Here is a 23,265-nt window from a genome sequence, read left to right as displayed (position 1 = left end):
ATCACCACGCTAAATATATGAGATTAAAAGTACGGATGAGGGTATTTTTAAGATCATGAGAAAATTAGGAACCCAAAGAAACTTGTTTCATGAAATTCCGAGATCGTTAGGTCCATATATAGGCCTTCCGAATGATTTTTCTTTTAATTTTTATTTTTCTTAAATTTGGGACGAATCCTGGATTCGTCCCAAAATTTGGGACGAATCCAGGAATTCGTCCCAAAATTTGGGACGAATTTCTGGATTCGTCCCAGATTTTGGGACGAATCTGGAATTCGTCCCAAATTTAAAAAAATAAAAAAGGGACGGCCTATATATGGACCTAACGATCTCGGAATTTTATGAAACAAGTTTCTTTGGGTTCCTAATTTTCTCATGATCTTAAAAATATCATCATCCAAAATTTTAACCTCATATATTTAGTATGGTGATTTTTTAACCCGAATTTGACCAAATTCATAATAAAAAATTCACCGCATTTAATATATTATGTTAAAATTATGGATAAAGATATTTTTAAGATCATGAGAAAATTAGAAATCCATAGAAACTTGTTTCATGAAATTCCGAGATCGTTAGGTCCATATTTAGGCCTTCCAAATAAATTTTCTTTTATATTTTATTTTTCTTAAATTTGGGATGAATCCTGGATTCGTCCCAAAATCTGGGACGAATCATGGATTCGTCCCAAAATCTGGGATGAATCCAGAAATTCGTCCCAAAATCTGGGACAAATTTCTGGATTCGTCCCAGATTTTTGGACGAATCCAGGATTCGTCCGATTTAAAAAAAATAAAAAAAATAAAAAATCATTAGAAGGCCTAAATATGTACCTAATCTCGAAATTTCATGAAACAAGTTTCTATGGATTCCTAATTTTCTCATGATCATAAAAATATCCTAAATCTGAATTTTAACCTAATAAATTAAGTGTGGTGATTTTTTAACATGAATATGACCTAATTTGTAATAAAAAATTCACCGCACGCAATATAATATGTTAAAATTATGGATGAAGATATTTTTAAGATTATAAGAAAATTAGGAACCTATAGAAACTTATTTCATGAAATTCTGAGATCGTTAGGTCCATATTTAGTGAAACATAGATAGTTTAGTATTAATTAAGTATGTTAGCGTTTAACACATGCTTGAATATGTGTTTAAAACTAAAAATATAGATCTACAAATATCAGAATTTCATGAAACAAGAGTCTATAAGTTTCTTATTTTCCCTTATTCATAAATATATCCTCTTCCTTAATTTTAAAATAATATATTGTGTTTCGTGTTTTTTTACCTGAATTAGGTCAAATTCGAGTTAAAAAATCACCACGCTAAATATATGAGATTAAAAGTACGGATGAGGGTATTTTTAAGATCATGAGAAAATTAGGAACCCAAAGAAACTTGTTTCATGAAATTCCGAGATCATTAGGTCCATATATAGGCCTTCTGAATGATTTTTCTTTTAATTTTTATTTTTCTTAAATTTGGGACGAATCCTGGATTCGTCCCAAAATTTGGGACGAATCCAGGAATTTGTCCCAAAATTTGGGACGAATTTCTGGATTCGTCCCAGATTTTGGGACGAATCTAGAATTCGTCCCAAATTTAAAAAAATAAAAAATAAAAGAAAATTTATTTGGAAGGCCTATATATGGACCTAACGATCTCGGAATTTCATGAAACAAGTTTCTTTGGGTTCCTAATTTTCTCATGATCTTAAAAATATCCTCATCCAAAATTTTAACCTCATATATTTAGTATGGTGATTTTTTAACCCGAATTTGACCAAATTCATAATAAAAAATTCACCGCATTTAATATATTATGTTAAAATTATGGATAAAGATATTTTTAAGATCATGAGAAAATTAGAAAACCATAGAAACTTGTTTCATGAAATTCCGAGATCGTTAGGTCCATATTTAGGCCTTCCAAATAAATTTTCTTTTATATTTTATTTTTCTTAAATTTGGGACGAATCCTGGATTCGTCCCAAAATCTGGGACGAATCATGGATTCGACCCAAAATCTGGGACGAATCCAGAAATTTGTCCCAAAATCTGGGACAAATTTCTGGATTCGTCCCAGATTTTTGGGACGAATCCAGGATTCGTCCCAGATTTAAAAAAATAAAAAATAATAGAAAAATCATTCTAAAGGCCTAAATATGTACCTAATGATCTTGGAATTTTATGAAACAAGTTTCTATGGATTCCTAATTTTCTCATGATCATAAAAATATCCTAAATCTGAATTTTAACCTAATAAATTAAGTGTGGTGATTTTTTAACATGAATATGACCTAATTTGTAATAAAAAATTCACCGCACTCAATATAATATGTTAAAATTATGGATGAATATATTTTTAAGATTATAAGAAAATTAGGAACCTATAGAAACTTATTTCATGAAATTCCGAGATCGTTAGGTCCATATTTAGTGAAACATAGATAGTTTAGTATTAATTAAATATGTTAGCGTTTAACACATGCTTGAATATGTGTTTAAAACTAAAAATATAGATCTAAAAATGTCAGAATTTCATGAAACAAGAGTCTATAAGTTTCTTATTTTCCCTTATTCATAAATATATCCTCTTCCTTAATTTTAAAATAATATATTGTGTTTCATGTTTTTTTATCTGAATTAGGTCAAATTCGAGTTAAAAAATCACCACGCTAAATATATGAGATTAAAAGTACGGATGAGGGTATTTTTAAGATCATGAGAAAATTAGGAACCCAAAGAAACTTGTTTCATGAAATTCCGAGATCGTTAGGTCCATATATAGGCCTTCCAAATAAATTTTCTTTTATTTTTTATTTTTTTAAATTTGGGACGAATTCTAGATTCGTCCCAAAATCTGGGATGAATCCAGGAATTCGTCCCAAAAATTTGGGACGAATTTATGGATTCGTCCCAGATTTTGGGACGAATCCAGGATTCGTCCCAAATTTAAGAAAAATAAAAAATTAAAAGAAAAATCATTCGGAAGGCCTATATATGGACCTAACGATCTCGGAATTTCATGAAACAAGTTTCTATGGGTTCCTAATTTTCTCATGATCTTAAAAATATCCTCATCCAAAATTTTAACCTCATATATTTAGTATGGTGATTTTTTAACCCGAATTTGACCAAATTCATAATAAAAAATTCACCGCATTTAATATATTATGTTAAAATTATGGAATAGAAACTTGTTTCATGAAATTCCGAGATCGTTAGGTCCATATTTAGGCCTTCCAAATAAATTTTCTTTTATATTTTATTTTTCTTAAATTTGGGACGAATCCTGGATTCGTCCCAAAATCTGGGACGAATCCTGGATTCGTCCCAAAATCTGGGACGAATCCAGAAATTCGTCCCAAAATCTGGGACAAATTTCTGGATTCGTCCCAGATTTTTGGGACGAATCCAGGATTCGTCCCAGATTTAAAAAAAATAAAAAATAATAGAAAAATCATTCTGAAGGCCTAAATATGTACCTAATGATCTCGGAATTTCATGAAACAAGTTTCTATGGATTCCTAATTTTCTCATGATCATAAAAATATCCTAAATCTGAATTTTAACCTAATAAATTAAGTGTGGTGATTTTTTAACATGAATATGACCTAATTTGTAATAAAAAATTCACCGCACTCAATATAATATGTTAAAATTATGGATGAATATATTTTTAAGATTATAAGAAAATTAGGAACCTATAGAAACTTATTTCATAAAATTCTGAGATCGTTAGGTCCATATTTATTGAAACATAGATAGTTTAGTATTAATTAAGTATGTTAGCGTATAACGCATGTTTGAACATGTGTTTAAAACTAAAAATATAGATCTACAAATGTCAGAATTTCATGAAACAAGAGTCTATAAGTTTCTTATTTTCCCTTATTCATAAATATATCCTCTTCCTTAATTTTAAAATTATATATTGTGTTTCGTGTTTTTTTACCTAAATTAGGTCAAATTCGGGTTAAAAATTCACCATACTAAATATATGAGGTTAAAATTATGGATGAGGATATTTTTAAGATAATGAGAAAATTAGGAACCCATAGAAACTTGTTTCATGAAATTCCGAGATCATTAGGTCCATATTTAGGCCTTCCGAATGATTTTTCTTTTAATTTTTATTTTTCTTAAATTTGGGACGAATCCTGGATTCGTCCCAAAATTTGGGACAAATCCAGGAATTCGTCCCAAATTTTAAAAAAATAAAAAATAAAAGAAAATTTATTTGGAAGGCCTAAATATGGACCTAACGATATCGGAATTTCATGAAACAAGTTTCTATGGGTTCCTAATTTTCTCATTATCTTAAAAATATCCTCATCCATAATTTTAACCTCATATATTTAGTATGGTGAATTTTTAACCCGAATTTGACCTAATTCATAATAAAAAAAATTTGCCGCATTTAATATAGTATGTTAAAATTATGGATGAAGATATTTTTAAGATCACGAGAAAATTAGAAATCCATAGAAACTTATTTCACGGAAATCCGATATCTCTAAGTTCATATTTAGTGTTTCTAAATCATTTTTTTTATTTTTTTTAAAATTTTTTATATTTTGGGATGAATTTTGGAATTCGTCCCAGATTTAGGGTCGAATTCTGGAATTCGTCCCAGATTTGGGGACGAATTCCTAGATTCGTCCCAAAATCTATTTTTTAATTTATAAGTTAACCCTAAATCTCCTCCCACCCATCTGCCCCTTCCTCATCTGATTCCTTCCCGATCGGCTGCGGCACAGGTAACCCTCTCCCTTCTCCCTTCTCCCCTCTTCCCTCTCCTTTCTCCCACATCTGCCCACTTCTTCTCGCGAGGCCGCGGCTGGCCGTGGGGTCGCCTGGCCGCGGTTGGCCGCGCGTGGCCGCGGCTGGCCGCGCGTGGCCGCGGCTGGCCGCGCCTGGCCGTGGCTGGCGGTGGCTGGCGGCAGTTAGCCGCGAGTCGCCGCTGCTAGCACTGATGTCGCAAGATTTGGAATGGTGGAGTACTGATATGTGAAATTTAGGGCTTCATTCTTGTTTGTTAACAAAGAAAAGCACTGCAACTCTTGATCACTTAGATGTCAATGACCAATGATCTGTGAAATAGGGTTTAGGGCTGTTTTTGGATAAAGATTTGTAGTTCTTCTTGTATATAGATGTACAGTTTAGGGGTGTGGAAGTAATAAAATCTCAACTACACTAGGGCAAAATTTTGATACTAGGGTTTCGAATCCTAAATGTATGGGCAGCTCCAGTATACCATAGGTATAAATTTACCTTTGATTTTCTGTGTACTGATCCTCTTTATCATTACAAATACTTGTAGGATAGTTTTTAGATTGGAATTAATTAATGGAGGGACAAATTACAATAGAGTTGACATGTTTTTTTTTCTTTGATACAAAATTCAAAGGGTGCTCATTATTATTATTATTGTTAAAAAGATTTTCTTTTAAAGAAAAAAAACAGAAGCGACCCTATTCTATTTTTTATCTCAAAAATATCCTTATCAAAAAATTTTATTTTTCATCTAAAAAATGTCAATTCTGATCAACAATTGCTCTAATATAGAGAGTAATTTTGTTTTTTTTCCAAATTTTGTTCCATTAAAATATTATTATTTCAATTTAATTACAATTGCTTCAACTCTATTAAAATTGTTAGAATAATACTATAATAATTGATAATGTTGCTTGTGCAGGTTTCAATTTGGCATGATCTCAGTGTAGTTGAAGACAACTGTATTTGTTCACGTCTTTTCGATATTTCTAAGTTCATTAATATGCATTTAATGATCTGTATATAAAGTTAGCTTTAAATAATTATTTTATAGTTGATTAATTGTATTTCTTCTTTTTGATAAGCTTTTCTTTGTTGTTTTGTCTTTAATGATAAGATTTATTTCTGTTAATAATGTTTAACTAAATAGCTGAATTCAGGTAAAATGCAGAATGAGCGAAGTTGGATGTATAACAAGAATTCAAGTATAATGCAGAATGAGGAAGAGGAGGAGGAGGAGGAGGAGGAGGATGATAATCATAATGATGACTTTAATTTTTGACGATGGGTAAGTTTTGTTAGCTTATTTAAAAAAATTTCCCATAATTATGTATGATGATTATTTGTCTCATGTTTACTGTTTTACACATTAATCAATGGCTTGTTAACTTTTCTAATTTTTATTTTAATTAATATTGTCAATTTGTTTTTAACAGGGTTGGTGAGGCGAACTAAAGGTCCGAGAAAAAAAGTAAGTATTAAGTAACATGTTAAACTTTTAATTTTATTTATTTATTTATTTATTTTCTAATTGCTTTTAATTTATTGAAATTTATTACTACTGCTTTATTAGTTCAAATTGCAAATTATGATTAGAGTTTACCTAACAACCAAGTAACCATGATTACTAAAACACTTGTATCACAAAAAAATTAAGTTTAATTAGTTTGTGTTTTCTTCATTTGAGCTATTTTCATATGTTAGGAAATTTTAAGAATATCTTTCATGCTCTCCATGTGATCACATGGACATAGAATATTTGTAGCTATTGATTGATATGGTGAAATAGGTATTATTATAACAATTTGATGTGCCATTTATATTAGGTTGTATCATATTTACGATGTTTTTACTTAGCTTCAAGATACTTCTTATAATTTTATGACATGGATGGTTCATATCGTTGGTAAATAGGACATTTATTTGAATGTTTAAGGAATTTCACAGTTATGTCTTGTTTCCAATCTTTCCTGTTACATGGGCATTTCGTATTATATTTATAATCTTTCTTGTTACACATGATCTGGTTTATTTGTTTGTTGTTATGTAGGCAAAGGAGATTTGAAGGGGTGCAAAGCTTTTGGGCAGACGAAGATGACTTGATGTATTTTTAGTTTATTTACCTCCTTGGATGGATGATGGACTTATATAACATTTGATTGTTGAACTTTATAATATTTTCTAGAAGCTTGAACAAGATAGATGTAACAATCACCCTTCTTTACTAATCTCTAAGGATGGATGCTACTTAACTATAACTTTACTTAAGTAATGTTGCCTATGCTAATAAAAGCAAAGCTAAAAGAAAATTTCAGACTGCCATGCAAACCTTTTTTTTTTTTTTTTTTACTGTTCTTATTGTAACCGCCTTTCATATCATGCAATTTAAACATTTCTATATGTGATTACATGCTGAGAACGGAAAGAACTCTTTCTATAAAAAGAAAACTAAACTCAAACAATAAACTAGCATACCTAGAAATTGTTATAGACAGAGTTATAGAGAAACTAGTCCTCAGTATGCTACATTCAAGCTTAAAGGTAAGTCCATGCATGTTATGGTTTCGCATAGAATTCTCAGTTTAGAGCAACTGGAAAAAAAAAGTAGTCAACTGCATTATATACTATAGGGTTCGGTTGCTGCTTCTAACAGTGCTAGCAACCTAACCAATACGAAAGAACAAAATGAGTAACAGCTAACCATTTATTCTCCCATTCCAGGTACACCAATAACCTTCTTAGCATACAATTTAAGACACCATAGTAACAATTCTGATAGGGGTATTTCCAACAACACGGCATAAACAAGTCTAACATGCACTTTACCCATTTCAAGGCTTGAAAGCAATTACAGTACATTTAGGAACAACTGCAGATCACGAATATATCATGCAATTCTATTTGGTACAGCAACTGAGCATGCAAATCTTTCTGAATTTAAACAGCAGTGCATCCCAACACAATTAATGCTATAACATTGATAATAAGACACGTACATGGCAGTTCAAATGCAGAACTTTCAGCAATGACTAACTCCATTAGTGCAAGGAATAATAATACTGCACTAAATTTTAACATGCAACCAAAGCAATCACCTGAGGCTACTTTACAATGAAAACCAAATTTTCATATGCATTTACTTCCATAAAACATTTAACCATGCATTTAACCATCCGAATGGTTCCAGAAATCCAACAGAAACAAAAACAAAACATTTAAACACTTCATAACAGCAAAACAGAAAGAGTAACAGAATTTGTATTTCCTCTAAATTCTCCTAGTTATTTAAGAAGAAAACTCAATAAATTAACTTGCAGCAATTTATTAGCTAGATCCCAAGCTTCCATATCCGCCACCACACACACACCATCAACGTCTCCTTGTCGCCTTCTCCTATACCATTTTAGCCTTTCCTTTATTTTTATCCATATCTGCAGTAGGAGGAAAAAGTAGTATCTATAAGCTAAAAGCTTAGTAAGTGCTTTCTACTCACAAAATCCGATAAGGAAATGCATAAGCATAAAAGAAAGCAGGGAAATACATGCTCAACATGAAAATAGCAAATGGAACTACATCATGCATCTCTAAAGGAAACAACAATTTAATTTGCTAAAATTGGCAACTTTGATAAAAAAAACTTGTTCTGTTTGTTTCCAAATAAATACTTGTATACTTTAAAAATAATATTCAACTTTACTTGGGCCCGGCATTGTACCACTTTGCGCGCCTTTCTTAATGAGAATTGAGGTAGCTAATCCCGAAACCATTAAGACACTTCTAGACCTTATGTCTAGGGGCAACTTGGAGCCCATCCCTTGGACATTGTGTCCGGTACATGCCCTTTAAAAGTAAAATACTTTTCTTTATATACTTCTTTAATCACTTCTTTTAAATAAATGCCTTGGCATCTATTTAAGCACTTAGTGTGCCTTGATTCTAACTTCTGAAACTTAGGATCAGATTGTATCCTAATATTGCTTTACTTGTACTTCTCTCATTTATTCAACAAACAAGAGATTTTAAACTACATGGCACTGATATAAAATATTATCCAGTACATGTTCAAATAAACTCCACAATAATTAAAGAAAGAACAACTATATCACGGAAATATAACATGATATGTTCAAATCGGATTCAACAGCCAATAACAGAACTACATGGTCATAGACGGTAATCTTAGCTAAGCTCACAGCAGCAAAAGTTTCTACACATCAAGCTTGTATCAACTAACTTATTCATAAACCATCAATCTTGCTTGTATCAACTAACTTATTCATAAACCATCAATCTTTCATCATGCTGTAGCTGGAAGTAATTTGTATTCTACTTAAACATGCTTGAATTGTGAGGTAACTACATTTAGATAAGCATGCTGTAACCAATCCAGAAGACACTTAAAAAAAAAACTGTCCGTGATCAAAAAAACAGCAAACGAACTTGAACCAAAGCCCAAACCGAAATGCTAGCAGAGGTTTAAAATCTGGACAATAGGCTAGAATGAAGGGCTGCTCTTGTTCATTACACAACAACAAGAAAATGCGAACAAAAACCCCAAAAGCTACTCCTACCGCAGGTGAGAAACACTTACAATGGATTCTTGGACTTACAACCGGAGAAAGAGACCTAGGGTTCGGACGAGGTGAAGGTTTCGGCGATCCCTTCCTATCCGCGTGTTCTCCTTGACGAGGAGACCACGAATCCGCGAACAACTCTCGGAAAGAAGTCCTCGCCGGCCGCCGGAAACGAGCCCTAGCGCCGTCGCCCCTTTTTCGCCCGAGAGGAGAAGGCGGCGTCGCGTGGTGAGGAGGGGAAAGTGATTTGGGGTTTTTAGGGTTCGGGGAGGAATTAACCTCCTTTAATAACTTGAGTGATCCGAATCTACCTATAACTCAAATATATTCGTTCACATACTTAGTTAACAAAACGAGCTCAGCTCGGTTGGTTGGGCCGCTTACTGCTTGGGCCCGAGAAGCTGGGTTCGAATCCCAGCTCTTGCACTTTGGTTTTTTTTTTTATTTTATCTTTTTCCTTTTAAACTTTCTCCACTCGGTAAAAATACCAAACGGACTCCAAAAATTGCATAAAAATACTCTAAAAATTCCTAAAAAAATCTCTAGAATATTTAAAAGCATTTTCAATTATTTTTGAAGATATTCAGAACTCAAAATAAGGAAAATTGGGTCGTTACAATTCCCCATACCTTATAAAAAGTTCGTCCTCGAACTTAGAATAGTTCTGGATATTTTTGCCTCATACTGTCCTCCCTCTCCCAAGTGACTTCCTCGTGTTCTTGGTTCTGCCAGACGACCTTCACTAGTGGTACTTCTTTGCTTCTTAGTCTCTTGACTGCTCTGTCCACTATCTGTGTAGGTCTACTCTCAAAACTAAGATCCGCTTGGATCTGTACTGACTGAGGCTCAATCACTTGACTAGGGTCATGGAGGCACTTCTTTAACATGGAGACATGAAACACATTGTGTATTGCTGACATGTCTGGTGGTAAGTCCAGTCTGTAAGCTACTTTCCCAATCCTGTCCGTAATCAGGTAAGGTCCTACATAGCGAGGACTTAATTTGCCCTTCTTGCCAAATCTCATCACTCCCTTCATAGGAGCAACTTTGAGAAAAACTGAATCTCCTACTTGAAATTCCAGTGGCCTACGGCGTGTGTCAGCATAGCTTTTCTGTCTACTCTGGGCAGTCTCAATCCTCTGTCTGATTTTCTGAATAGCCTGAGTGGTTTCTTCTATCAGCTCTGTCTGAATGCCCAGCTCCACTTCCATTTCCTTTCTTTCACCTGCTTCTTGCCAGCATATAGGTGATCTGCACTTCCTGCCATACAACGCCTCATATGGTGCCATCCTGATGGTGGTAGCTGTTGTTGTAGGCAAACTCAGCTAAGCACAGATACTTGCACCAACTGCCTTTAAAATCTAGTGCACAAGCCCTGAGCATATCTTCTAGGATCTGATTTACTCGCTCTGTCTGTCCATCAGTCTGAGGATGGAAGGCTGTGCTGAACTTGAGCTTGGTGCCTAGTGCAGTCTGTACACACTCCCAAAAGTGAGAGGTGAAGCGCCCATCTCTATCAGAAATAATAGATTTGGGAACTCCGTGAAGTCTGATCACCTCTTTAACATACAGCTGTGCTAACTGCTCTATAGAGTGAGACACTTTGATGGCTAGAAAATGAGCAGACTTGGTCAATCTGTCCACTATCACCCATATTGCATCGTATCCATTCGTAGTTCTTGGGAGACCTGTTATAAAGTCCATGGATATGTCTTCCCACTTCCACTCTGGTATTGAGAGAGGTTGTAGCATCCCTCCTGGTCTCTGGTGTTCTGCTTTGACTCTCTGGCATGTCAGGCAGGTACTGACATATTTAGCCACATCTCTTTTGAGTCCAGACCACCAGAACTTCTGCTTCACGTCTTGGTACATCTTGGTGGAACCAGGATGCATGGAGTATGGTGTACTATGGGCTTCTTCTAAAATTTTCTTTCTCAGCTCTTCATCATTTGGAACACAAAGGTGATTCCCCTGATAAAGAATTCCACTATCTGATACTCGAAATTCTGAACTTCCTTCCTCTTGTATCCCTTGCTTGATCTTTTGGATATCTGGATCTTCACTTTGCTTTTTCTGTATATCCTCAAGCAGGGTTGACTCTAGGGTCAATGCAGAAAGTTGCCCATAAATAATTTCAAGTCCGAAATCTGACAACTCCTTCTGTAGTGGCAGGGCTAATGATGATAAGGACATCAAGGATGCACTGGACTTCCTGCTTAATGCATCTGCCACTTTATTAGCTTTACCTGGGTGGTAGAGGATTTCACAGTCATAATCTTTGACCAACTCTAGCCACCTACGCTGTCTCATGTTTAAGTCCTTCTGAGTGAAGAAGTACTTAAGACTCTGATGGTCTGTGAAGATTCTGCACTGGACTCCATATAAGTAGTGTCGCCAGAGTTTCAGTGCAAAGACTACAGCTGCCAGCTCTAGATCATGAGTGGGGTAATTCTTCTCGTAGTCTTTGAGTTGTCTGGAAGCATAAGCTATAACTTTTCCTTCCTGCATGAGTACAGCTCCTAATCCCATCTTGGAAGCATCACTGTAGATGTCAAAACTCTTGTCGCTCTCTGGAACAGTCAGTATAGGAGCACTGGTCAGTCTCTTCTTGAGTTCTTGAAAACTCTGCTCACATTTATCTGACCATTCAAACTTCTTATCTTTCCTGGTGAGGGCTGTAAGTGGAGAGGCTATCCTGGAAAAGTCCTCCACAAATTTCCTGTAGTACCCAGCTAAACCAAGGAAGCTTCTGATCTCCCTGGCATTCTTGGGTCTCTTCCAGTTGCTGACCGCTTCTACTTTGGCTGGATCTACCTGAATACCTTCTTTTGAAACAATGTGACCTAGAAATGCCACCTGTTCCAACCAGAACTCGCACTTTGAGAATTTAGCATAGAGTTGCTTTTGTTGAAGGGTCTGCAGAACTATTCTCAAGTGCGTGTCATGCTCCTCTGAAGTTCTGGAATAGACTAGAATGTCGTCTATGAACACAATGACGAACTTGTCGAGGTATTCTCTGAACACTCTATTCATCAAGTCCATGAAGACTGCAGGTGCATTAGTCACACCAAAAGGCATGACTACGAATTCGTAGTGTCCGTATCTGGTCCTGAAAGCTGTTCTGGGTATGTCACTCTCCTTCACTTTCAACTGATGGTACCCAGAGCGCAGATCTATCTTGGAGAACACTGTTGCACCTTTCAATTGATCAAATAAATCATCGATCCTGGGCAGTGGATACTTGTTCTTGATGGTCACCTGATTCAGAGCCCTATAATCTATGCACATCCGCATAGATCCATCCTTCTTCTTGACAAACAACACAGGAGCTCCCCATGGTGAGTGACTAGGGCGAATGAAACCCTTGTCAAGCAGCTCCTGAAGTTGTTCTTGTAGCTCTTTCAACTCTGCTGGGGACATGCGGTATGGAGCTTTTGAAATTGGACTGGTAAGACAGTTCAATCTCAAACTCCACCTCTCTATTGGGAGGTAGTCCAGTAGCTCTTAGGAATACCTGGATACTCACTGAGACTACCCGAACTTCTTCCCTTGGGTCTTTCTTCTTCTTACTACTCACAATGAATGCAAGAAAACCAGACACCCTTTAGCTAACATCTGGAGTTGTGAGAGAAGAGAGAAATTTCGGTCTTCCTCTTTGGTACTCCTGTAAATTCAAAGGATGGTTCACCTTCGGACTAAAGATCACTTTTCTTCTGCGGCAGACTTGCTAATGAAATCCATACCCAAAATGATATCGAAATCCTGCATAGCGAGGACTACCAGATTAACACATAGCTCTCGATCTGAAATTCGACTAGTACGGATCGAAGCCATGACTAGATTCCATGACTTCCCGAAGGTAGGGTTGTCGGGAACTTGGAATTCATGCTTTCTGAGGTACTGTAATTCTTTGGCAAAAGGTATGGATACAAAAGAATGGGTCGCCCAAGTATCAAATAGTGCGGTAGCTATATGTTGAAAAATAACTACTTGACATTTTACGACCGTGACTTCCTCTTTGGTAAGGGAGAATACTCTGCATTGTCAAAGGCTGGTGGAGCTTCCAACCTTCCTTGGCTGATCTGTCCTTCCGAGTTGCGGGCATATAATGTAGTTGAGGCTTGGCTCCATATTGTATTGGTTTGGGGTGCTTTGAACTTGTTAGGACACTTTGCTTGGCCATGTGTCCTTCTTGACCACAAGAATAACATCCAGTCTTGCCCAAGAGACAGGCTCTGGATGTGTTCTCCCACATTTAGGGGGAAGGAGCTTAGTCTGTTTGATTTCCGGTCCTCCCTTCTGACTTCCTGAATTCCACTGCTTTCTTTTAGTGCCCTTGCCTTTCCAGTTCTGATTATTTGACTGGGGTTTCTGATTTCCCCCAGTCTTGGTCTCCATCTTGATTGGCTTGTGTTGCTCTCTTTGTGCCTTCATGCTGCTCAGGTAGTGCTCAGCTACTAAGGCTCTACTGACCAATTCTTCTCCAGTCAGGGGCTGATGAGTCCCACTTCTCACATTAAGTGATATCACAGGCTTCAGCATTCTGAGCATTAGTCTGACTCGCTCCTTCTCTGTACTTACTAGTTCTGGGCAGAGACGAGCTAGCCTGTTGAATCTTTTAACTGCTTCCTCCACTGTCAGATCCCCCAGTCTGAACTCCATAAACTCCTCGTAGTGCTTGTTGGTGATCTTTTGGCGAAAGAACTCGTCGTAGAACTCTGTCTCAAAATCAATCCATCTCATCTGATTGACTGCCCTCTTGCTTTTGACTCTCTCCCACCACATGCGTGCGTCTCGTGTGCAGAAGGAGGCACACTTGACTTTCTCGACTTCGGCGGTCAAGAAGCTCCATGGTGCTCTCGATGTTTGAACCAAGCACAGGCATCCCGTGGCTCGATCGTGCTCGAGAAGCTCTGGTTTCGTTTGACCCTGTATGAGGTAGGCTTCTTGTCTGCGGGGTCGTGGCGACTCCTTGGGCAGCTGGTGGAACCTCGATTACCTGGAGTCTCCACGGTTCTTGTTTGAGGAGTAGGAGGGATCGGTTCGATTTGCCATCAGTTGGCAATTACTTGTTCAGCTACTTGTTTACGAGTTGGGCAACAACTTGAAAGATTGGGCTCGATTGAGCACGGCACCTCATTCTCTGAACATGGTCCTCAACACGAGCGGGGGCGTCCTCTTCTCGACATCTAGTTAAACAAATAAGAAAATTTGATGATTTCTCTACCCTTTCTAAACATACCCATTTATATATTAAGAAGGGAAATAGCTAAAAAAAATAAAATTCTTATCTTACTCATTCACTTATAACTATCCATCCATACTGCAAATAATAATGTAAATAAAGGAAGGCAATAAAGAAAGAACTTAAATACTTTCTTACTTGAAAGCGGCAAGGATGATGCTGATGTGTGTGTGTTGCTGGAAAATGAACCTGCTCTGATACCAACTGTAACAATCACCCTTCTTTACTAATCTCTAAGGATGGATGCTACTTAACTATAACTTTACTTAAGTAATGTTGCCTATGCTAATAAAAGCAAAGCTAAAAGAAAATTTCAGACTGCCATGCAAACCTTTTTTTTTTTTTTTTTTTTTTTTTTTTTTTTTTTTTTTTTTTTTACCCCCTTTTATATTATGCAATTTAAACATTTCTATATGTGATTACATGCTGAGAACGGAAAGAACTCTTTCTATAAAAAGAAAACTAAACTCAAACAATAAACTAGCATACCTAGAAATTGTTATAGACAGAGTTATAGAGAAACTAGTCCTCAGTATGCTACATTCAAGCTTAAAGGTAAGTCCATGCATGTTATGGTTTCGCATAGAATTCTCAGTTTAGAGCAACTGGAAAAAAAAGTAGTCAACTGCATTATATACTATAGGGTTCGGTTGCTGCTTCTAACAGTGCTAGCAACCTAACCAATACGAAAGAACAAAATGAGTAACAGCTAACCATTTATTCTCCCATTCCAGGTACACCAATAACCTTCTTAGCATACAATTTAAGACACCATAGTAACAATTCTGATAGGGGTATTTCCAACAACACGGCATAAACAAGTCTAACATGCACTTTACCCATTTCAAGGCTTGAAAGCAATTACAGTACATTTAGGAACAACTGCAGATCACGAATATATCATGCAATTCTATTTGGTACAGCAACTGAGCATGCAAATCTTTCTGAATTTAAACAGCAGTGCATCCCAACACAATTAATGCTATAACATTGATAATAAGACACGTACATGGCAGTTCAAATGCAGAACTTTCAGCAATGACTAACTCCATTAGTGCAAGGAATAATAATACTGCACTAAATTTTAACATGCAACCAAAGCAATCACCTGAGGCTACTTTACAATGAAAACCAAATTTTCATATGCATTTACTTCCATAAAACATTTAACCATGCATTTAACCATCCGAATGGTTCCAGAAATCCAACAGAAACAAAAACAAAACATTTAAACACTTCATAACAGCAAAACAGAAAGAGTAACAGAATTTGTATTTCCTCTAAATTCTCCTAGTTATTTAAGAAGAAAACTCAATAAATTAACTTGCAGCAATTTATTAGCTAGATCCCAAGCTTCCATATCCGCCACCACACACACACCATCAACGTCTCCTTGTCGCCTTCTCCTATACCATTTTAGCCTTTCCTTTATTTTTATCCATATCTGCAGTAGGAGGAAAAAGTAGTATCTATAAGCTAAAAGCTTAGTAAGTGCTTTCTACTCACAAAATCCGATAAGGAAATGCATAAGCATAAAAGAAAGCAGGGAAATACATGCTCAACATGAAAATAGCAAATGGAACTACATCATGCATCTCTAAAGGAAACAACAATTTAATTTGCTAAAATTGGCAACTTTGATAAAAAAAACTTGTTCTGTTTGTTTCCAAATAAATACTTGTATACTTTAAAAATAATATTCAACTTTACTTGGGCCCGGCATTGTACCACTTTGCGCGCCTTTCTTAATGAGAATTGAGGTAGCTAATCCCGAAACCATTAAGACACTTCTAGACCTTATGTCTAGGGGCAACTTGGAGCCCATCCCTTGGACATTGTGTCCGGTACATGCCCTTTTAAAAGTAAAATACTTTTCTTTATATACTTCTTTAATCACTTCTTTTAAATAAATGCCTTGGCATCTATTTAAGCACTTAGTGTGCCTTGATTCTAACTTCTGAAACTTAGGATCAGATTGTATCCTAATATTGCTTTACTTGTACTTCTCTCATTTATTCAACAAACAAGAGATTTTAAACTACATGGCACTGATATAAAATATTATCCAGTACATGTTCAAATAAACTCCACAATAATTAAAGAAAGAACAACTATATCACGGAAATATAACATGATATGTTCAAATCGGATTCAACAGCCAATAACAGAACTACATGGTCATAGACGGTAATCTTAGCTAAGCTCACAGCAGCAAAAGTTTCTACACATCAAGCTTGTATCAACTAACTTATTCATAAACCATCAATCTTGCTTGTATCAACTAACTTATTCATAAACCATCAATCTTTCATCATGCTGTAGCTGGAAGTAATTTGTATTCTACTTAAACATGCTTGAATTGTGAGGTAACTACATTTAGATAAGCATGCTGTAACCAATCCAGAAGACACTTAAAAAAAAACTGTCCGTGATCAAAAAACAGCAAACGAACTTGAACCAAAGCCCAAACCGAAATGCTAGCAGAGGTTTAAAATCTGGACAATAGGCTAGAATGAAGGGCTGCTCTTGTTCATTACACAACAACAAGAAAATGCGAACAAAAACCCCAAAAGCTACTCCTACCGCAGGTGAGAAACACTTACAATGGATTCTTGGACTTACAACCGGAGAAAGAGACCTAGGGTTCGGACGAGGTGAAGGTTTCGGCGATCCCTTCCTATCCGCGTGTTCTCCTTGACGAGGAGACCACGAATCCGCGAACAACTCTCGGAAAGAAGTCCTCGCCGGCCGCCGGAAACGAGCCCTAGCGCCGTCGCCCCTTTTTCGCCCGAGAGGAGAAGGCGGCGTCGCGTGGTGAGGAGGGGAAAGTGATTTGGGGTTTTTAGGGTTCGGGGAGGAATTAACCTCCTTTAATAACTTGAGTGATCCGAATCTACCTATAACTCAAATATATTCGTTCACATACTTAGTTAACAAAACGAGCTCAGCTCGGTTGGTTGGGCCGCTTACTGCTTGGGCCCGAGAAGCTGGGTTCGAATCCCAGCTCTTGCACTTTGGTTTTTTTTTTTATTTTATCTTTTTCCTTTTAAACTTTCTCCACTCGGTAAAAATACCAAACGGACTCCAAAAATTGCATAAAAATACTCTAAAAATTCCTAAAAAAAATCTCTAGAATATTTAAAAGCATTTTCAATTATTTTTGAAGATATTCAGAACTCAAAATAAGGAAAATTGGGTCGTTACAATAGATCTTGTAAAATTTGTTGAGATCTTTATATTTGTTGAATTATGAGTTGATCGAGTTCAATTATTACTCTTGTATGTGAAATTAAGATGTGTTGAATGTATATAAATGTTATTTGAATTTGGTGTTTATGTATCTATGGATTGAATTGCAAAAAGAAATTTAATCTGGAAAAAAAATTTAGTATTAGGGACGAATTTGGCGACGAAAACGATTTGTTCCCACTCTATCGTAATTGTATCGAATCTAGAATTTGGGACGAATATGTGGATTCGTCCCAGAATTTGGGACGAATTCTGGGACGAATCCACAAATTCGTCCCAAAATTCGTCCCAGATTCTGGGACGAATTTTGGGACGAAAATTTATTTATTAATTAAATTAGTATTTTTGTCCCCAAATTTGTTGCAAATGCTTAAAATTTTGCAACAAATTTATTATTCGTTGCAAAATTAGGGACAAATTTGGCAACAAAAAAAAATTGTCACCGAATTCGTCCCCAAATTCGTTGCAATATTAGGGACAAACTTAGCAACAAAAAATAATTTGCCACTGAATTGTCCCCAATTTTGTTGCAAAAATAGGGACAAATTTGGCAACAAAAAATTATTTCCTCCGAACTGAATTCATCCCCAAATTCGTTGCTAAGTTTGCAACAACAAAATTATTCGTTCCTTTTTTGCGACAAATTTGGGGACGAAAATTTTATTCGTTGCCAATTTTGTCCCCAAATTCGTTGCTGAATTTGCAACAAATCATAATTCGTTCCAAAAGTTAGCATCAAACATTTTGGGACGAAAAAATTTTCGTCCCTGATTTCGTCCCAAAAAATTTTGCAACGAATTTTTTTGTAAAATTCGTCCCAAAATTCGTCCCAAAATGCCTTATTTTTTGTAGTGATATATATAAATATATTAAATTTATTTATTAGAATAAAATTATAAATTTTAATAATAATATTATAAAAATTCGAATAAGCTCATGAACCATGAATATATTCGTTAAATAAAATTCGAGTCCGATTCAATTATAAATGAACCAAATTTAAATATTTAAGAGTTCGACTCAACTCGACTCAATTACATTACTAGGAAGAAGATAAGGCTGCCGTTAGTCGTGACAGTGGCAAGCAAAGGCTATTCTTGTCTTTTAGTTACCTGACCATGGATAGTGGATCGCAATTTCAACCTGATGGGAAGCCGGTAGTTTGATTGGATTGGAATTCAGAGATGCATGCAGAGCATGTGATACATGCATCATTTTCATTTATATTTTCATTTATCATTGTGCAAAGATGGGTCCTGCCGCCCAGCAATCCCTAGGCCTGACCCCACAGAAATCCTAATAAGAGGTAAATCAACGATAAATGCTGGTCCAGATAAAGCGTGATGTCTCTGGAATTTAACACAGCCGACCCAGATTATTCATCCAGTATACGTCTGTGGACCTTCGACCCTATAATTCATTGTGTAAGGATGTCACACCTTAACCGATTGATCCAACCCGCGGGGGCTATATTTTCATTTATCATGTAAGGACAGCAGCTGGCAGAGAGAGACAGACAGATGCGTTGGAGTGATTGATTGAGTGGCTGTGGGAGTAGTGGTTGAAAGGTTGCGTCAGTCTGTGTGCTGGGTTGACGATTGCTGGGCCGCTTTTTCGCTTGGAAGCATGGGCCTTGCGAGCTCTGTTTCGCCCCAATCTAAAACCTGGCATCTTTGAGAGGTTTTGGGTGTTGAGAATTTCACTTAAATAATAGTTTAAAAATTTTAAAACTATTAAGTAAATTTTTAAAATTATCAATCGCGGAAACGTATTTTGAATAAACTAGTTGACTCATCAATCACCTGATATTTTTTTTAATCAATTGAGTTTTTTTACCTTTTTTTATCAAAATTAATTTTAGATAAAATCAATTAATACATCAAATGACCTCAGATTTATATGAAACAAGTTCTTATATGTTCGGTTACCTCTCTTGATTATATATATGTCCTTAAACGTCAGGTTGACTCAATATATTGATAGCAGTGATTTTTTGAACACAAATATATTTGAAAAATTTAATTCGTGTTCAAAAAATTATTACTCTCAATATATTGGATCAAATTGGTATTTGAGGGCATGGACATAAACAAGAAAAGTAGACGAACACATAAAAACTACTTTCATGTCAATCCGAATTCAATCTATTGACTGGTTTTGTCCAAAATCGGCTAATGGACCAAATGACATTGGATTAATATGAAACTAGCTCTTATATGTTCGTCTACTTTTCTTGATTATATCCATGATCTCAAATATCAATTTGATCTAATATATTGAGATCAGTGATTTTTTTTAATACAGATGTGTTTGAAAAAATTTTAACATCAAAATTTTGAGCAAATCAATCGACTGATTTACTTTTATTTTATTATTATCAAATTTGAGTTTAGGTAAAATCAGTTGATAGACCAAATGATTTCGGATTGACATAAAACTAGTCCCTATATGTTTGACTAGTTCTTTTAATTATATTCATACTCTCAAATATCAATTTGACATAATATATTAAGAACAATGATTTGTTGAACATAGATTGTATTCGAAAATTTTAATTTATGTTTAAAAAATTACTATTCTCAATATATTGGGTCAAATTGGCATTTGAGGGCATGAATATAATTAAAAGAAGTAGATGAACATATAAGAACTAGTTTCATATCAATTTGAGATTATTTAATCTATTTGCCAATTTTACCAAAAATTGACTGATAGATCAAATGACCTTGGATTGATATGAAAATAGTTTTTATATGCTCATCTACCTCTCTTGATTATATCTATGACCTCAAACGTCAATTTAACTCAATATAGTAAAAACAATGATTTTTTAAACATGAAAATATTTAAAAAATTTAATTTTAAAAATCGATTGATGGACCAAACAACTTCGGATTGACATAAAACTAGTTCCTATGTGTTTTGATAGTTCTTCTGATTATATCCATGCCCTCAAACGTCAATTTGTTTCAATATATAAAGAATAGTAATTTTTTTGAATACGGATGTGATCGAAAAATTCAATTTATGTTCACAAAATCAATGCTCAATATATTGGGTCAAATTCGTATGTGAGGACTTGGGTACATAATCAGGAGAGGTAGATGAACACATAAAAACCAGTTTCATGTAATTCTACCTATTTTGTCCAAAACTGACTCATGGACCAAATAACCTTAAATTGACATGAAACTAACTTTTATGTGTTCATCTATCTCTCCTGATTATATCCATGCCCTCAAACACCAATTTGATTTAATATATTGAGAGCAATGATTTTTTGAACATGAAAATATTTAAAAATTTTAATTTATATTCAAAAAGTCACTGCTCTCAATATATTGGGTTAAATTGGTATTTGAAGACATGGATATAATCAGGAGTAGACAAATACATAAGAACTAGTTTCATATCAATTTGAGGTTATTTGGTCCATCAGTTGATTTTTAAAATTAAATTTTTTAAATATTTTCATATTTAAAAAATCATTACTCTCAATATATTAAATTAAATTAACGTTTGAAGACATGAATATAATCAGGAGAGGTAGAGAATCACTACAACAAAAACCTTCATAGACATCGGTTTTCCACCGGTGTCTATTTCAGTTTCGACCGATGTCTATGAAGCCGATGTTAAAAGTCTGCCATTTTAGACATCGGGTTAAAACCGGTGTAGTATCACTTAACGACACCGGTCTTCAAATCGGTTATTAACCGGTGTAGTATCACTTAACGACACTGTTTCATCAACGGTGTAAAACCGATGTAATATTGTATGTTAATAACACCAGTTTTGGCAGCGGTAAATGACCGATGTAATATTAGTTAATAACACCGATTTTGCAGCGGTGGAAAACCGATGTAATATGTATATTTTTTAACAGCACAAATTTGATTTCTGAAACAATGAAAAACCGATAATAAAAAAAATACACAAATATTCATAAATTATACAAATATTCTTCATTCAATAATATCCATAAAATACACAAATATTCACAAATTATATAAATAATCTTCTTACAACAATATCCATAAAATACCCAAACATTCTTTTTACATCAAAAGCTAGCTAATAAATATCAAAATCAAGGTAGAACATTCTTTTAACACATCAAGGTAGAACCGCACTTCAAATGTAATCTAGCATGCATTCAGCCCACTCGAACCACACTTCATCAATTTCAACTCTGGAGTACTTGAGATTTGTAAACTGTAAAAACACATAAATAATATATTAGTAAACCAAGACTAAAAAGGATACAACATGCAGAGTATCAGTAGTACAAGATGTTAGCAGTTCCTGCTAATAGAATTATATGCAAAGCTATATAAAGAATATTAGGCAGTAAGAGCATGGATAACAATGAGTCTGTCACATACTGATGCTTATATGGACAACTTAATGCCTATCCCATTGGATAAACTTTCATACACTCGAGCAAACTATTATCCTAGGCATGCATTCCATGCATAAATTTGTAGATATATATGATTCTATCTTATATGCGTTTGCAGCAGATGAAAGAAGGGGTAACAAAATATGTTGCACAAATAAGAAACAAGGAACAAAGTTTAACAATAGAGCATTGCCTGCAAACTTGGCTATGAACAAAAAAAAGGCAAGATAGTCTACATAGAAATAGATACTTAGAGAACAAGAAGATCCAGAAGGTATGGTCACTTTCACACATCAGTACTTTAACAAACAAAATATTACAAAGGCCAATCATAGGAAGGAGAATTTTACCGAGAAAATAAAGTTGTATCCCATTTCGAGAATAACACGCAGAAATTCTATCCTTCTCCACATCATTGACAAATATCCAGCAATCATGTAAATCTTCTCATCTGAGAAATCCATTCCCTCAGTATAAAGAGCAAAACAGTGAGTATGCAAGGATATGCACCTTATGTACGCTTTCTTGTCCAAGGCAATGATTACCAAATGGTCCAGGAGTCTGCGCGTTCCATCTCCTGTCCGAAAACTTTGAAAACACAAATCTATAATAGAACCAGGAGAAGCCCAGGCAGCATTCAAAGTTGTTAATATTACTGTTTTGTTTTCCATAGCTGCTTCCTTTAGAACTTTCTCAAGCTTAACATCGTTCTTTTCCTGCAAGCAGATATATAATTGTCTATAAAGGAGGAAAATTCACAATTGTTTGCAGGCACACAAGTTAAACGATATAAATTAGGGGGGGGGGGGGGGAGGAAATGACTTATTATGTTGCATAAAATAGCATAAATCAAGTGATTTACTGACAGCTTAAGCTCATGGGGCAGATAATCATCCAATCGGATTTAACATTGTATTAAGCAGAAGAAACAAAATCAGTCCAGGTACTAGGCTTGTCTACAAATTCAACTTCGCCAAAATGAAGTGTGTTGAGAATATAGCATTC

At 35.2% G+C, this 23,265-nt stretch overlaps 1 long non-coding RNA gene across 1 annotated transcript; it reads left to right on the top strand.

Annotated features, from left to right (window-relative positions):
• The first annotated feature begins 6,014 nt into the window (after positions 1-6,014).
• LOC121994453 lies at positions 6,015-6,987 on the top strand. Its single transcript, XR_006115725.1, has 2 exons — positions 6,015-6,078; positions 6,227-6,987. It is a non-coding gene; the product is annotated as an uncharacterized LOC121994453 (long non-coding RNA).
• The last annotated feature ends 16,278 nt before the right edge of the window (positions 6,988-23,265 follow it).

The sequence above is a fragment of the Zingiber officinale genome, chromosome 6A (genome assembly GCF_018446385.1).
Source record: "Zingiber officinale cultivar Zhangliang chromosome 6A, Zo_v1.1, whole genome shotgun sequence".
Taxonomy (NCBI): Eukaryota; Viridiplantae; Streptophyta; class Magnoliopsida; order Zingiberales; family Zingiberaceae; genus Zingiber; species Zingiber officinale.
The sequence above is the reverse complement of the archived record's forward strand: the minus strand, read 5'-3'. Positions and strand labels throughout refer to the sequence as shown.